Source organism: Ceratotherium simum, chromosome 9 (genome assembly GCF_057802395.1).
Source record: "Ceratotherium simum simum isolate JZ-2026a chromosome 9, ASM5780239v1, whole genome shotgun sequence".
NCBI lineage: Eukaryota > Metazoa > Chordata > Mammalia > Perissodactyla > Rhinocerotidae > Ceratotherium > Ceratotherium simum.
This window is the reverse complement of record NC_141908.1, coordinates 62,455,841-62,471,856: the sequence shown is the minus strand read 5'-3', so window position 1 is coordinate 62,471,856 and position 16,016 is coordinate 62,455,841.

Sequence of the window (16,016 nt, the reverse complement as noted above, 5' to 3'; positions counted from 1 at the left end):
ATCACTTTTTGTGCAAAATTTTGTCAAACATTTATTGTATGTAAGAGACAGGGTAACATTGAGAGATATTGAGTGTGAGACTTCTTGTGATAAAAAAGGAATGCATTCTTGGTGTACAACAAGAGACTATAAAGGCAAAACAGTAGCAAAATGAATGAAAAAAAAATATATATATACACAATGTGTGTATATATGTATAGATACATACATATACCTATATATGTGTATGTGTGTGTATATATTCAGCACCCAAACTTTGGTGGTTATTTAGGCTTTGCATCTCCTTCCTTTCTGCTCCATCAGATCTTCAAATCCTTACATGTTTCCTAAAAATGAGGACCATGCTTTTCATGTAGGGTAATATAAAGTGTATATATCAAGCTGAGCTAGAACCATAGTTGTTTGCTGTCCTATCATATTGATTTTTCACGGGAAAAATTGTTTATCTAGTCTCTTTAGAAAAGGTTAGTCTGGTTTATTCCTTAACAAATCCAATTCAAATTAATACTGTGACAAATTAACGTCTTCTATTTTGCATTGAATAAAATATCAAAGGCAAATGATGATACAGTAGTTCCCCTTTATCCGCAGGGATATGTTCCAAGACCCCCAGTGGATGCCTGGAAACTCAAATAGTACCGAACCCTGTATATACTATGTTTTTTCTTATACATACGTACATATGATAAACTTTAACTTATAAATTAGGCACTGTAAGAGATTAACAACAATAACTAACAATAAAATAGAACAACTGTAACAATATACTGTAATAAAAATTACCATAGATCTTAACAACCTCAGCATAGGATTTTTTTCTTTCCGTATTAAGTTGAGAACTTGCAACTTTTCACTTAAAGGAAGCACTTTATGGCTTCTCTTTTGCATATCCGAATTGCCAGAATCACTACTTTTGGGCTTTGGGGCCATTATTAAGTAAAATAAGGGTTACTTGAACACAAGCACTGCAATATCGTGACAGTCAATCTGATAACTGAGATGGCTACTAAGTGACTAACTGGCGGGTACCTTATACACCGTGGATACGCTGGACGAAGGGATGATTTATGTCCTGGGCAGCATGGAGCAGGAGGGCACGAGATTTCATCACACTACTCATTTAAAACTTACTAATTCTTTACTTCTGGAATTTTCCATTTAATGTTTTTGGAACATGATTGACCATGGGTAACTGAAACTACAGAAAGTGAAACTGAGAATAAGGGGGCACTACTGCATTTTAGAAGCCCAGTAGTAAATACTCTTTGTAGTACTTAAGGACTTACTTGATTTTTGATTATAAAGTTACTTTTCACTGTTTTTGAGGAACTTTTCAAACGTTTCAATTTCTAAACAGTTCAATTTATTTCCAAACGAATTTCATATGCATATTTACACTATAACATATAGAGATAAGTTTTAATGACTTAATGATAGGCCTTTAAATTATAATGTAACCTTAAAATTTTTACTTTCTCTTATTTAAGTTCTAATTAAAAGATAAATACTTTTGTAGGATGATTTGAAGGACATGCAATCCAGTTCAACTCTAGATTTTATTTGTGACTTTTCTTACAAAATTGTACACATTGAAATTTATTTTAGTGTCATGTTGCAACTCATATGTAGGATTGCTACCAAAGTCTGCCGTTGAATAAATATTTGAAGATATATTTCTGTTTCAAAACCCCAGAATCAAGTCCTCGACAATGTTTTTTTAAACACCAAGATAAAGGCTCTAGTCCTTCATGATCTGATGTTTCCTCCTGTTAGGCAATAAGAATCAAATGTCTGATTATTATTTTGTATTTCATCTGTCTGAAAGAAGCTCAGAGAAAAATTTACGGCAATAATGTTGGAATCGTGGTAGTAATACTATTCATATATGCTTAGGTTTAATAATTTTAATCATCTATTTATATGTATGTTATTTTAAAATATATTATGGGGTTCTGTTTGAAATTGGAATTCTATTTTTATTTATTTTTTTCTTTCTTTCTTTATTTTTTTTGTCAAGGAAGATTGTCCCTGAGCTAACATCTGTTGCCAATCTTCCTCTTTTTGCTTGACGAAGATTGTCCCTGAGCTAACATCTGTGCCAACATTCCTCTATTTTGTATATAGGATGCCGCCACAACATGGCTTAATGAGCGATGTGCAGGTCTGTGCCCGGGATCCGAACCCATGAAACCTGGGCCACGGAAGCAAAGCATGCAAACCTAACCACTGTGCCACTGGGCCAGCCCCAGAATAATATTTTTAATATTTAAATATTAAAATTACTAAAGATATCTTAGGACTTTCAAATAACGTGGCTAATGATTACATTTTTATTTTCATTTTAGCCAACAATTCATAATTATTGTTTGATGAACTATTGTTTTTTTTTAAGTTTTTGTTAGAGAAACGTATCTCTAGTATTTTTGTAGAATTGCCACAGTACATCTATATCTGTACACTTTATTGCCTTTTCAAAGAAATGTTTTCCATTTTTTAAAAAATGAGCTGAAGCTTAGAAAAAAATACATCTTAGACTACCTACAACATTTAAGAAGAAAGGTAAAAAAAAAATTAGTACAGCTATAATTGCACGAGGAAAAAAATATCAATTTTGAAAGCATGTGGAGGAAACTAGTATCTTGTGGTAGATCAGCTACAGAAAAAAACAGTGTTCCACTTCTTATGATTTGCTTATGGTTTAATGGTTAAAAATGAAAACTATTTGCCTTAAGCCATTTCTCATTTTTTTAAAAATGAATTTTAATTTCTTGCAACAATTGACTCAGAGCACTAATTAAAATAAAACCTCCAATTAGTTTAATTTTAAATAATTCCTCATGAAGCCTGGAGTCTCTTAGCTACTGGCTGACATGCCAAACTTGTATAAATACATCTTTTTCTTCCCAAAGCACAAATTTTCTATATCCCTGGAAAGATGTTGATAGTATAATCTCTGAGTCTGGAAATTTAGAAAGTTATATGAAATTTATACACATAAAGAAATAAAGAATATTTATTACTCTACTAAAATCTAAAAAAGCCTCTTAAAAATGATTTTCTAAAAGTATTATTTATTATACGCAATGCTAATTTTAAGACACATTGCTCCAGAAAAACACTATATAAGGTCACTTGCATATGCATTACAGCTGTACATATAGAAATAAATATGGCATGTTACAGAAAGTGCCCATTATCTGTGGTTAATTAATTGCTTGTAGTCATGCCAGTGTGGTTTCATAACAAGGATAGTATTCTGAACTTGGTAAGTGTCGAATCACTGAAAGTTGATTGACTTATTGATTGATTGAGGCCAAACTTTCCTATGCAAATTAAAATATGCAATCTAAAAAATTAAAATGTTTGATACATGTCTTCTAAACATCTGCTTTCTAAAACATCTAGTGTTGTCGGCTTCATGAGGCTATGGTCTCTTTGGTCATGGCATATACAAGAATTCATCTGTTGAGTTACTGACAAAATGCTTAGTAAGTTACTTCTAATATGGGTACTGTTTGCATTAAGCACTGCCATGAAAAGTTTAAACTTCCACCCAGAGCCCAGACTCTAACTTTCTAGATACTTAACAAGAAAATGACACATGATTCAATAAAATCATATTGGGGAAATGCTATTTTAGCTAATTTGTATTAAACAGACTCTATTATCAGACTTCCTGGTTGGAAATTCCAGCTATAACACTTGCAACTATGTGACTTTAGAAAATGATCCTAACATTGTTAAGTTTCTGTTGTCCTTACAAGTAAATGATAATAATATTATCTATTACATGAAGTTTTTATGAGACTTACAGGATAATTTGTGAAGGATACTAGACTGCATTGCAGTTCTAAGGAAGGTTCAGTAAGGCTGTCAGTGAGTTCTTGATCCAAAATCCCTGTCAGAGGATTCCTTCATCTCCCAGGAACAGGGTTGCCTTAGTATCCTGCCACACTTAGTCATTGGCTGGGAGCAGCCCGTGGGAAGTATGGAAAGTAAAGCAATAAATTTCAGAGCACATCAGCTGGAGCCCTTGATCAATTACATTCCCTGCAGTCACAGATCTGGAAGGTACATTCTCATGGCCACCGAAGTCCATCCCTTGAGGCACACAGATCTAGTTCTCCATGTAGGTTTGAGAGGCGACTTCTTTATAGTTCTAATAAGTCCCTCTTCCTGAAGAGAAACTTAGAACAGGGAAGGAAGTACATGCGTGAATTACAATTCTCTTGCTGCAGCTGTTCTCAGAGCTGCAACTGACACTTACCTTCTCTCTCCACTATGCCCTCACTGTCTTTTAGGGCCACCACAAATGTGGCTGTAATGCAGCTGTTTTTGCTTTTCAGCTTGCACCCACATACCGAGTGAACCCGTGCATAAACCAAGTGCAGACTTTTACTAGCTCTTTCAGCTGGTCATACGAGACCTCTCACATGACAGGTGCAAGCTAGGAGAGAGAGGACCTGAAAAGTTGAATTCTTGCTGTAATATATCCTTTTGGTAATCTGGATTTTTTTCTCAATTCAGGAAGAATTTACAAATAAAATGTATGCATTTCTATTACTGAAATGTTTACATTGGTTCCTGAATCAAATTCAGCTTTAACAAGGGCACATCCTCATCTGGGTAAAGAAAGCGGCGTTGGTACCAGGTGATCTGATTATTATTGCTATGGAACGAATAACCCCAAAGCTTTGTGGCTTAAAACAGTCATTCTATTTTGCTCACAATTTTATGGGAAAAGAATTCGAGATCAACTTGGCTGGGCAGTTCTTGTTTGGTGTCTGTCTTGCTGATGCCATCCAAGAGACTCAATCACATGGTTGTCAGTTGATGCTGGTTGTCAGCTGGGAGCTCAGTCGAGGCTGTCAACTGGAATGCCTTCAGCATGGCAGGCTTAAGCTAGTTGTACTTCCTACCTACTGGGCATCCCAAGCCGAGCTGGTGAACAGGCATTCCAAGAAACCCAAGAGGAAACTGCATGGTCTACTGCGATCAAGCCCAGGAAGTCATTCAGTGTTAGTTTCTCAACATTTATTACTCAAGACAGTCACCTGCTTGCCAGAATTAAGAAAAGGGGAGACAGACTCCACTTCTCAATGGGAAGAGTGTCAAAGATTTCAATGCCATTTTTAAAAACCGTCACATCAGGTTTCCTGAACAATATATCTGCCTCTAGCTTTCCAAAAAACACGAAAAACCTATTAAAATAAATCAAACAGCTGTGCCAATAAATCCTATACCACTGAGTTTTATATCCCCAACTAGTTTGTATCCTGTGTCTCTCTGCATATTCTCATTTGTGGGAGCTTTGAATAACCAGATGGCAAGATGAAGAGAAAAGCAAAATCTTTGGGTAAAATACAAACATAATAATCAGCATTAGTCAGTAAGTTTATTATCTATATTTAAAATAACTGTGTATGGTATTTCATGGGGTAGACATAATCATAATGTTATGATGCTGTAACTGCATAGGTACAATCAGCTCTACCTTCTTTTTTATGGCAATGGTTACTAACAGGATTTTACAAAGACACATGACTTCATTTTGAATGATTATGTTGACCTAATATATTGTTTGTTTATAAGATCAATCAACAAGATATGTTATAAGTATATAAATAATCATGCTTTCTGTACCAACACGAGATACAAAGTCATAGGTTATTTCAAGTGACTCAACTAAAACAACAAGAACAGCACTTCATAATTTTGTGTCTGACATTGTTTGTTTCATTAAAAGGTTTAAATTCATAGAGTTTTATGGAAATGCTGTCATTTAAAAGCATAAGTGAACATTTGAAAACTAAAGTGATCCTACATGCAACTAATTTTTATATTCATAATAAATGGATCATGACTTTAATTCTTTGAAAATACTGTGTCTGTCACTTTTAAAACTCTAAATTTTAAGATATGCAGTATCACTCTACACGTAAGGACAGATATACGGATTCTGTATATCTAACACAATTTTAATGTTGTAGAAATTTTTAAAAGTTATGAAGTAAAGTCAAAATATAAACAAGGTTTAGTCTTATTTTTGCTGAAGGTCATACATGAAATTTCACAGAGAAGAAAATCTTCAATGAGATGTGCTCAATTATTTTCATTTATATGACTCTCTTCCTTTTTCTATTCCACAAAAAAATTTTTTTTAACTTCTTTTAAATTCTCCATAGGGAAAATGTTCACAATATACTATTAGCTTTTAATAATATTCATGTCATAATGAATAAATTTGAGAAACAGTAAATGTTTCATGTAACAGAATTTTATATACTGGGTTCTATATTACATATATTTGTCTTTATTTTCCATTCAATAAATATCTGTTTCTACATAATCCTCTTTTATCTTACACTCAAAGAGAAATCTCAGAGACATATAGATTAAATAAGAAAGATATCCTATAAATTATTACATACTATGTACTAGCTATCTTAGTAGTGAAGCCAGTCCAATGTCTAGCCTTTATTTCATGACAGAGGTCAAGATTAAAATAGTGATGATGATGATGATGATAATGATAAACAGAAGAGTTCCTCATAAACAGAAAACTTCCTGAATAACCCATGAGGATTGATACAGTCCATGGAAGCAATAGATAGATCATCTAATTTCTAGAAAAGTTAGTCCCTGTTCATTCTGGAATAGGTATTGGTTTCTTCTAGGGTGGTTCAAGGACTCATTATTTGGGTCGACAGACCTTTTAGCTTTCTTCCTGGAGTGTTTTGTGTACCTTATGATGTGTGGTAGCTTAGAGATTCTAGGATCACTCCTCAATAAGGCAACCATACATCTGATCGCCTTTGGAAAAAGTAAAATAGGCCCAATTATGGTAAGTCTCATTTTAGCCAGTGGTGACAATGTAAGATATTTTAGATATTTGATGTTCTATGATGGCATTCTTACTTTTTGAGATTTGTATTTCCTGAGGAATTATTTTCTTCTCAAATCGAATGATTTACTTTTTCAACAATAAACCAGACTTATAATCTGCAATCTCACAACACGGAAAAACTACCAAAAGTTGAATATTTTTATTAAAATATAAATTAGCTAAAGCTGCAAAAAATCAGCAATAGTAGCATCTACCTTTAGGATTATTCTGGGGAAAAAAGATGACTGAAAGAGTCCATGTTCAATAGATCATTAAAATTATGAGTTGTGAAGTTTGTATTTCACTCTTTATAAAGTAATATGGTATTGTCAAATCCTTTATCTATAATTATTTAGAAAAGCAATTTTCTTAAAAAAGTGCTGGTAGAATGATTCCAGTTTATTTTACTATTAAATCACTTGAGCATCATTTAAAGTAAGTTAAATTATTAAAATAAAAAATTATTTTTAAATGAAATGTATTTTTTGATATTATGGGAGATCAAAATTGGCCACCTCAAAATATGTCTCTTTACCTTGATTATTTTCTCTGAAGGACATTTGACCTTCCCCTCCTAAACTGCTTAAAGAATTTAACATAGAAGACCTCTTCCAGGAAGGAGCCACTACCATATGATAGCTGTAGTATAATGTAAAACAGATGCAACAAGAAAGGCACCAACAAGCCCATCTTATCAAAAATTCTGTCTTTCCAGCCACATTCTCTATAGGTAGCCCTGTAAAGAGTTGGCTGACAAACATTTGCATTAGCATCTCCATGTGAGTTGTTGTCTTCTCCTCTGAAATCCCAAACCACTACCCCAACATCCTCCTTTGTCTATCTGAATATGCTATTTAAGGTGAAAACCTCTGCCATTTGTCGAGAAACAGTTACCCTAGTTTCTCCCATACATACATGTTGTTAAATTTTGTTTGATTTTCTCCTGCTATTCGGTCTCATGTCAATTTAATTTGTAGCCCAGCCAGAAATGACCCAGAGTGGGTAAAGGATAGTCTTTCTCCCCTTCGATATTTAACTTCTAAATATGACACATGCTAGCCATTAGAAGTAGAATTTTTGAATGGTTTAAGAACTTTGAGCAGATATCTAAAGTCCAGAAGCTTGAGAAACTAAGAAAACTGCCTATAACTGGGTATTCATGTCCTGTGTTACCCCTAAAGAGGTTACGTGGCCATTCTTAGAATGAAGTATAAGTAACACCAAGGTGTCCCAAAGTCCTAGGGAGAGCGGAATACTTTTGGAATCATTTGATTTTTCTAAGGTCTTTCTCTTGACAAGATCTTAAACTTGGCTGCCATAAATATCCAATAAGTCAAACCACCCCATGATAAGGCACAGCTATTTTTTTTCCTATGCCAGTTTTGCTCTAGCCCAATTTTGAAAGGCTTGTTACAAGATATAAACCTGATTAGTCAAATTAGTGCAGTCAAATCAATTCTAACTATCAAGATAGAAGTAAGAATTTAATACTGTGTGACACTCCTTATCACTGACATTTTCAAACATAAAAACTATCTAAATTTGTTTTAAGGGGATAGTAGTAAAAGGTGTTTTTCTCAGCAAAAATATAGATCCTGTATATTAGAACTGCACAACAAAATGGCTGCTGATTTGCAGCATCACATGCTGTTCTCATAGATACAGCTAGTCTATCCATGGCCACAGTTGTCTTCAATATGGAGGAAAACGCTCTCTCAGTCACATGGAAACATTGAAACACTGGTATCTAGGCATGGCCTCCCTCTATGATAGGAAAACAAAACAAAGAAAAGGACTGTAGTGTGTACATCCTGACTAGAAATAAAATAAGGATGCTATTAGGAAAGATTGCTGAAGTTAAAATTGGCATTTGTGTCACCCAAGCCTACTACGGTTCATGGACAAACCCAAAGGAGAAAGAGAAACATTGGAATCAGAAAAGGAAGATTATAAGAAGACACTAAGTCTTTAAACTTGTAGTATTGGAGATCTAACACAGAATAACGGAAATGGTCTATTAAATTATGTTAACTCTGTGTAGATTGTCGACTTCCGCAAATTACAGAAAGAGCAAAGTTTATGAGTTGGGCTGCGAAAGGACTCTGAAAAGCAATTCAAACTGACCAAATTGTCCATTTGCTTGCATACTGGAAAACATAGAACTATATTGTGGAAAAAGCAGTTTCATGGAGAATTTCCTAAGAATATACCAAACAATTAAACTACTGCTGTGTTGACTGTTTTCAAGACCTTAGTGCTTTAGTCTCATCACCTGAGCAGGGTTAAAATGGCACCAGTATCTGTAAGGCTGCATCAATATGATTTTAGAAAAACTGGAAGTACCTTGGGTGGGGACATTTTTACAAGAAGTTTAGGAGCCTTTGATGTCAGATGCCTCCTACATTTTGCATTTGTAAGCATCACAATGAAGGGCAAATTTAGCGAACTGGGGTTCTTTTTAGTTTAATGTTTTAGGAAGAACTGGGTTTATAAGGGAAGCAAATCTATTCATTCTAATGATTTAGTGTTCGGATGAACCTGATGGGGCATAGGTCCTCTGAGCTCTCTGAACCAAGACATTACCTAAGACACAGACATTGCTCAGCATCCCTTGGGTTACCCTGTCAGAGTAACAGCATGACACACTGACATAATGTTACCGTAGGAGATGAGCACTGGGTTCTTAGTTTGGTAGAATTACTTTATCCACATGTTCGCTTGTCATACTTTTAACCTCTAGTTTTCTCTTGAATGTTTTCTGTGCTTGTACTTGTGTTTCGGGGCCTGAAATGAACGTAAGAAGAAAAGACAGCTTTATTTTGAGCTGTGGTGTGATGTTATTAAGATGATGTCTCTAATATAAAACAAGGATGGTTCCATTGGTTTTTAATTTCTAAGAGAGTTTTACGTATTTTTTACTTTAATTTTTTTCCAGGGATTTAACAATAGGTGAATTTTTATAATGATTACATATGAGGCATAATATTTTTGACATTGTATTATTAAGATTAATTTTATAGGTCATGTGAATCATTATATAACTCCCAGTGAGTGATAATTAACCCTGCGCCTGGGAAAAATAAAGACAAGAACAGAAAAAGGGACAATTTTGATCAACAAAGAATTGGATTTGTGTAACTAGTATATCTGTCTAACTCATTTCAAGTATACCTGGCGACAAAAATTAAACAACTAAACACACATACAGGACTGGCCCCGTGGCTTGGCAGTTAAGTGCGGGCACTCCGCTGCTGGAGGCCCGGGGTTCGGATCCCGAGCGCGCACCGATGCACCACTTCTCCGGCCATGCTGAGGCGGCACCCCACAGACAGCAGCTGGAAGGATGTGCAGCTATGACATACAACTATCTACTGGGGCTTTGGGGGGAAAAATAAATTAATTAATTAAAAAAAAAACACATACAGAGAGACAATGAAATAGTTTATCATTCACATAATAAGGTTTTCTTGGGAGAGGCCGGCAGGCCCCAAGCAGATCCAAAAAATGGCTTGAGAGAGCACAGAAAGTTGACCGACTTGGATTTTTTTGTGCGTAGGGGATAAGTCGGGATGGGGGTTCCCACACATGGGTTGAGGCTTGATTGGTGTGCATTTCCAGCTCCCAGGAAGGAGCACTTGGGCTTTCTTCTTGCCCGAATGTAGGGCAGAAAAGGAAAGGAGAGTGTTGGGACTTGAAAGCTGTCAACAGTCAAACATAAAAATGAAAACAGAATCTTGATTCTAGGGTGGAAGTAAATTGTATTTGAGAATTTCCTTCAAAAGACACAAAGGGTGAGAATATGTCATAGAAAGAAAACTATGCATCTAAGAGATTTGAGGTGCAATATACAACCTATTTAAGCAATATAGTTTTGGAAGATGGAGGGGAAATTCTGTTTTAGAAAGATAGAGTGTAATCATATTTGAAAACCTAAAATATGATATTGCAGGGAAGAGGAATTTGGATTTCTTTACTTAAATAGGCATATGAAAAGTTTAAGTAGGAGGGAAAATGTGATAAAATATTGTATTATCTTGCTTTTCTGTTATTTCTCCTTTTCTCTTCTTCAACTTAACCATTTCAATGTAATTTTCTCAATGCATGCCTCTATTCAATCTTTTTCTTTTTTCATTTTCTTTTAGACATATATTGATACTTGAACAAAAACAACATGTTGGAAGTGTATAGTTTACAGTTTGTGATTTTTAAGTCTTAATTCAATTCCATAAAAGGCTCCATAATAGTCTTTTAACAATATTAAATAATTATCTTTACTTTCTCTTTACTCTACTACCTTAGTTTTGTTCAAAGACCTGTAACTCTTTTCTAAGAGTTCTCTGAGACACGGTTTAGTGAAGTGACACCCTCGTCCAAACTCTCCCTAGAGATATCCCAACTTAGAGCTGTAGATTAGATTTTAAATTCACAAGACTTGGTGCAAAATAAAGAATTGTTTTCGAAGTACTGTTACTTCCACAAATAAAAGTGTCGTATAAACATGTTCCTGAAAATTAAAAGCTTGTTTTTATTAAAACTCAGGAAGGAAATAAGTAAATAGATACTCCTTAAAATATAATTAGCACTGCATTTTTATGGGCTTGGGAATTCATATTTCAAATCATAAAGAAAGTTTTATTAGCAAATGAATTAAATGTACTAGTTAGGTAAATTATTTTTCATTTTCCTTTGCTTACTAGATATGTGTAAAAACACACCTGTGTTATTTAAATTGAAAATATGTTTATGAAACTTATAGATCGACTGTCTCATTTAATACATCTGCAAACTGAAATGTGATTAGAGATCATGTCCTGACAATGGTAACAAGCCTGGTGGGAACAGGTCTTTTCCTGAGTGTGCAGTGTGAGTCACAGTAAAGGTAAGCAGAACATCTTAAACCCACGGTACTAAGAACTTGAAATGATCAAATAATATAAATGTTATGAAACAAGAATGTGATTGTTAGAAATAGCTATGTATTTATTAGGCTGTTTTAAATGTAAATGTTGTGGGAAGAAAAATTTAAGAAGTGGCCTCATAATTCCCCTTGAGAATGAGGATGTCTTTGGTTGACAAAACACTTTGTGAGTCATTTTAGTTGGAAAGATTGTTCTCAGAGCAGTGCTCAAATAAATCAAAGAATAAACTCAGAGAAAAAAATGAATGAGAAATTAGGGGTTGGGTATACACAAACTAGAAGAGAGGAGTTTGAAGAAGGTTGAGGGAGCTTAACCATATAACGGGAGGCTTGAGACAAGCTAGAAGAGATGACAACAAGGAATTCCCTGATGGAGAAGAAAAGATAGTCGATTTCCCTTAAAGAAAAGGAAGGTCCAAATATGTCTAAATTTAACTTTGCATTATTTGCTGGGCTGCGATGAAGTTCAGTTTTCAATATCTATTTTTTAAAACCAGGGTCATGGTGTAAGTGATACCTTGGGGAACTAAAGAAAATAGGATCATTTTTCTTTCACATTTGCATGGCAAATAACGAAATGACTGTAGGAAGCAGGACATGAGAAGGGTCTAGACGGTAAGAGAAGCCACAAATCTGCCTCAGAAGTGACCAGGTGAAATAAAAGTCCCCTAAAATCCCTGGTAGATATTTGAAAGAATGCAAGACTTCCAACCATACATGGGATAGAGTTTGAGCCAATTACCCTTGAATACTAAAAGAAAGGATAACCAGAGCTGACACCTAATCATATAAATTGTAATTCCAATGAACTCTGTACTGTAAATGCCATTTTCACATCAGCATGTAAGGTTGCAATAACTACATATTAAAGAACAGTGATAAATGTTATGGTTTATATAAAGCCATTAGTTTTGGACATTAGGTATTTTTATTTAAATATTTTTATTACATTACTAGTATTCAGGTTTGTGGAAGACAAATATAAAATACAATTAAAATAGAGAAGAAAATAAAATCAACTACATAAAATTTTACAACCTAATGAGCATGATTATCACTACATGGATTAGAAATATAATTTTACTAAAATATTATTAAATGAGATAATACTATATATTCTTTCTAATACAGTATAAGCTTCTTTACATTTTAGTAAACAATTTTCTTTTAAAATTATTTTCTTTATATAAATAGTATCATAATTGACATGCTCTTGGTCTTTCACTTATATTAGACCATAAAAAGATATTTATATTAATATATGCAGATCCTTATTTTATATATACATATATATGAGCAATTTATAATTTGATTTAAAATATCCAATGATATAAAAATGTATAAAAATGCAAAAAAAGCAATCTGTGCTCCTGCTTCATTCCTACTTATCCCATAATTCTCCAGTCAAATAGATTATTTATTACATGACTGTGGACAAATGCATTCATCTCTCTAAATCTTAGTTTTCTTGTCTGTAAAAAGCTGTAGTACCAACCAAAAAACGTTGTTTTGAGAATTAAATAAGACAATATATTTAAAGCTCCGCATGGTGTCCGGCAGATATTTGGTGCTCTGTACATTTTAGCCATTACTAAATGCCTTCATATGGCCTAGAGGTCAATTGTTATAAAATCCATATTTTAGCATCTGTAAAGATAATAATATGGCTTTTCTTCTCTAACATATTGGTATGAATCATGTTAATTCTTTTCCTAGTAATAGCAAATAACTATTAAGTACTTATTAACTTAGCTAGTTAGCTAATAATAATTTGCAAATTAGCTAACTCTATATTTGTGAATTGGCTTGTTTCTTTTGGTCTTGATGTATTTTATCCCCAATGAGAGAAAGAGACAGAGAGAAAGAATAAGTATCGTTGATAGTGTTACTATTGAAAATTGAGGCAGATATGTATAATTCTCTAATAAAATTAAAATTGTTTTCAGATGGATAATTTTATTTAGAACAAATTACTAAAATTGACTATAAAAGTAGAGAGAAGCCTAAACTGACAAAAAAAATTTCCAAAAGGGCATTTTCTAAGAAATATATTGAACCAACATGTTTATACAGCCAAGATTGTCTAAAACATATATACTGTAGAACATTATTAGCTAATATAGGAATTAGCTAATTTACAAAAAATGCCCTGAATGAAAGGAGGTAGCCAGCAAGTAGCTACAAAACTGTAGGATATTTTTAGCTGTGTTTATATAAAAGCTACACTTGTCACACTTCATCCTAGTTTTAGTAAAACAGTCAGCAGATATTTAATTTGTGCCAAGTAGCTACATTGAGCTTACTCTGATATCCTGTTTTTCATAATAAATCTCTATCAAGCTTACTGTGAAATTCTGCTCTTCATAAATCAGTGCCTCAGTTTCCCTTGATGGTGCAATTAGCATGTGTGATTAGTAACATCCTTTAACACACCTCAGATTAAGTTCAGTTTCCAAGTATGTGTATAAATGTTCCATATTATGGAAAGATTAAGTTAGGATTATGCCCTAACTTAATCTAAGGCATGTTAAAGGATACACACACACACACACACACACACACACACACACACACACACGCACAATATATAGCTCCTATTTAGGGTATTATATGAGCATTTTTATTTATTCAAAGAAACAACTTGAGCTTACAAATTATATAATTTTAAATTAATGCCTTATTATTTTCTTCCTCTTGTTCCTTTTTCTAGACCATTCACTTATTTTTACTTTGTTTTTAAAATAAAATTAATGTCCTTGATGCCAGCCCTGTGGCTTAGCGGTTAAGTGCGCGCACTCCACTACTGGCGGCCCGGGTTCAGATCCTGGGCGCACAGCAACCAACTGCTTCTCCGGCCATGCTGAGGCCGCGTCCCACATACAGCAACTAGAAGGATGTGCAACTATGACATACAACTATCTACTGGGGCTTTGGGGGGAAAAAAGGAGGAGGATTGGCAATAGATGTTAGCTCAGGGCTGGTCTTCCTCAGCAAAAAGAGGAGGATTAGCACAGATGTTAGCTCAGGGCTGATCTTCCTCACAAAAAAAAATAAAATAAAATAAAATTAATGTCCTAAATGTAAAGGATTTGGCTTTGATTTCTACTTTGGCTGCATCCCATAGTTTGTGATATGGAACGAACACTCTCAGCACCATTGTTTTCTAGGCATTATGTCACTGAAGTTTTACTTGTTTTCTAATTCATGAATTAATTAGTAGAGTATTTTTTTTTCAAATTGTGACTACTAAATAACTTCTTTTTATTTGTGCATAGTTTTGTGAAAATGTTTGTAATATTTATATTTTAGTCAGTGATGTGTTTTTCTTGATTTTTTCATTTTGTGTTTATTTATATCTATTTTGAGGCTACTGTATAATCATTTTTGTATAGATTTCCTGGATACTTAAAGATTAGTAGACACTTCATCTAAGATCTCAAAGTGGAGGATTTTTTATCAGCTTAGTTAAAAGATTTACAGTTGCGTTTAGTTGATTTACAGACTGAACAGACTTCTGAAGAGGCCAAGAACGTGAATAAACCCAGAAGGGAAATATGGATCTTTCTGTTGTTGAGAAAGTGGTTTTGGCAAAACATTGTGCCAAACTTGGTATGGTTGGCCATCATTTTTGCCAAACTTGGTATGGTTGGCCATCATTTCTGACACTGAAATGGCTTTTGTTTTTCCATCTAACTTCGCCGGACTGCCAACCACACTGTAAGAATAAATATACTCTAGATGCCTTTTGCAAATCAGTGGCCCATCCTTTGATTTAACAAATTTTGCCTAATTGAGCCTGGCAGAAATCTACTGCCTCAGGAAGACTTTTCTCTCAAGCAGAAGTGGCAAATGGATGGTCTAAGAGAAGGGTGATCATAAAATTCATTCGTTGTCTAAGCTGGGACACATTCAACAGTGAAAGGGGTCCTATTAATGCTTATTCTGGGATAACTGTCTTGGGCAAATCCTGAATTCTGGTCCCATAACTGTGATCTAAACGTTGCCTACAGATGTGTTGATGTGAAGAGTATTTAAATTAACTGGCAACAGTTCAAAATCAGGAGAGTTCACATAAGAATTCATGTTGCCAGTTTCTCTTTAAAATTACCATGAGATACTAACACTGAATGTTGAAAGTTTGGTTCTCTGTGAAGAAGACTCTGAGATTGAGTTGAGTGGGCAGAATGTTAATTAGGGAATGCCCTTGGGATC